Raw genomic sequence first — 2,500 nt, 5'->3', positions numbered from 1 at the left:
AACACGAAAGCAAAAATAATTTCTTTGACCTGCATCTGTTGTTTGCCGGCTAGCAAACGGAGAAACGAACCTATAAACCAACAGACGGCGGCCTGGGCTGCTTGCCATTTACCTCCAGTGTTTCTAGTGAGCCGTGTTGCAGTTCACAGCTGGCAACACAAAGTGGCAGGCAATTAATGGCAGCTGCATTCTTGCAGGGTCTCTATGAATTCTGGGGCGGGGGGTGGGGTGGGGTTGGAGACCAATATTTCGCTCAATATCATCACTGTGATGAGTACTGATATGCAACTGTAATCCATGGTAAGGGAAGGTTTGTAGAGTTCAAATAAAAATATGAATTACATTTATTATTGAAGAGTTGGAAGATCCAGGCCTACAGTACATGACTGAGGACTATGAAACGCTGTTCTGTTCTGTAAATGTTGCCTTGCCTTATACAAGACACAGGATCTTGCGTTGGCAGCCAGTAAGCGAATTTGATTGGAATTTACTTTCATTTACTTTGAAAGAAGGATATGAAACGCCAAGTAGATGATGAATGGAGAAGTAGTGAATCAAAAGCTTAAGATAGAGACGGCTGGCGAAATCTAACCGAGGCCCTTTGCGTCAATAGGAGTAAGAGGAGATGATGATGACGATAATGATGATTGAAATATCAATGTTCAGTTGTTGAGCCTCATAATCTGTGGCTACACATAAAAAAAAAAACATAAATGCTGTACTATTAATTATTCGTTGATGGGAGATTGTGCTCCAATACATAATTCTTCATAAACAACTTTCTAGTATTCTTTAAGCAATAGGTAATAATCCTTTTTGACCATTCAAAATAATGTTCCAAAGCATATGCAGATATTTTTTTTAAGAAGAGCATTGCATTTAAATATAAAATATTGAATATTCAACAACAAATGCTGCCGTTTCTTGTCCATTGCAGGCAAAGTCCACAGACATGTCCTTATTCATGTCTAGGATTTGGCCATTTCATCACCACGCTAGCCATTGCAGATTGGTGATGGTGGAGTATTTTAGCCTGATCGCTTACAGCAAACCAACCTATTGCTCTATGGGTAAACGTGACTAGTACAGCTTTGCTGATCATGGCGATAAGCAAGCCCTTCCACCACGTTAAAGTGTCCCCACTTAGAAAGGGATTAACTATTCACACATCTTGGTTTTAAATCACTTTAAATACTAAGTTAATGAGAAATTCTACTACGCTATTCCATTCCTTCCTTCAAATCTAACTGCGAGTTTTTATCCTATTTCAAAAGATGATTTTTTTCTTTTTATTAAATGATCTGCCTGACGTCAAACAATGACGTATATATCTTATTACCCATCAAAATAAATTCCAATATCTTAATAACCATAAAACATCTTCTCCATAACCTGACTTTACTACAAATACCTCACTGCAATCTTTGCCTGATTAGAATGGATTAGATAAAAAAGGATATTGGCCTCACATAAGTCTCTCTCTCTCTCTCTCTCTCTCTCTCTCTCTCTCTCTCTCTCTCTCTCTCTCTCCTCTCTCTCTCTCTCTCTCTCTTTGTACCATCATCTCGATGGTTTCATCAGAAGATGAAAGATGAGGATACACTTTCATCACGATGATCCAACTGAATTCGTCGGAGTTGCATTAAGTTCCTTTTGGCGAGCATTGATTTTTCTTTTTTTTTCTTTTGCGCCTCACCTACTAGCAATGAGTATCCCCCCTTTTTTTTTGCAAAGATTCGAAAAAAATACTTTCTCGTCACAACACCAAACGAACTACTTGAAAGTACGTCTACGGCATGGCTGTCGGACCACGTCGCATAAACCCCAGGGGAGAAGAAGTACGAAATTGCAATGGTGCGAAGATATATGGAACAACCTGCTTTCATTTCGCCATCCCCCCCTCAAGGTCAAACTGATTCTCGGCCCCCCTGTGATACTTCCAGGTCCCAGAATTTCGTCGTCGTCCTACATATTTTCGTTCACATCCATCCCTACTTTTAATGAGGAAGGCTTCGTTTCTGGGAAGAAAGTGGGCCCTCTCGGAGTGTCATGTAACCCCATCCATAATGAAGGTGACACACGAGATGCCAAACACACAGAAGGGAAGGTTACTACGAGTAACTGGGTTAATAACCAACGTGCAATCACTCGTTTGTTGAACCAAGTGCGGCGATAGTTACCATCGACCTTTTTCCTCCAATGCGAGAGTGTGGAATCGTTCGCGTCGCATCCAGTGGGTTTGTGTTATGGCGAACAATTTCATTTCGCCAGTGTTTTACGACGAGGAGCGAACGGGCGAAGAGACCCGCAATCAATGGCAGACGCGACAGGGGGGAAAAAAATTTGGGGGCCCAAGGTAGGACAGATGGCAACTACGGTTATCAGCGGAGTGTCTGGCACCTTACCAGCTGTAGGGGCTGAGCTAACAGTGCCTCTCACGATCACGGCTGGAAGCGACGGACTGGAATCAGCCTCTCTTTGATGTGCGTCTCTTTCTCTC

At 42.0% G+C, this 2,500-nt stretch overlaps 1 protein-coding gene across 2 annotated transcripts in view; it reads left to right on the top strand.

The window, feature by feature from the left end:
• The first annotated feature begins 2,373 nt into the window (after nt 1–2,373).
• Nucleotides 2,374–2,500, top strand: part of LOC137634259 (fibroleukin-like) — a 128,063-nt gene continuing 127,936 nt past the window's right edge. For both annotated transcript variants that reach the window (XM_068366543.1, XM_068366542.1), the window contains exon 1: nt 2,374–2,483. The gene's annotated coding sequence lies outside the window, so the exon portion shown is untranslated. The remainder of the gene's footprint in view (nt 2,484–2,500) is intronic.

This window comes from Palaemon carinicauda, chromosome 44 (assembly GCF_036898095.1).
Source record: "Palaemon carinicauda isolate YSFRI2023 chromosome 44, ASM3689809v2, whole genome shotgun sequence".
Taxonomy (NCBI): domain Eukaryota; kingdom Metazoa; phylum Arthropoda; class Malacostraca; order Decapoda; family Palaemonidae; genus Palaemon; species Palaemon carinicauda.
Note: the sequence above shows the minus strand (reverse complement) of the source record. Positions and strands in the feature narration are given on the sequence as shown.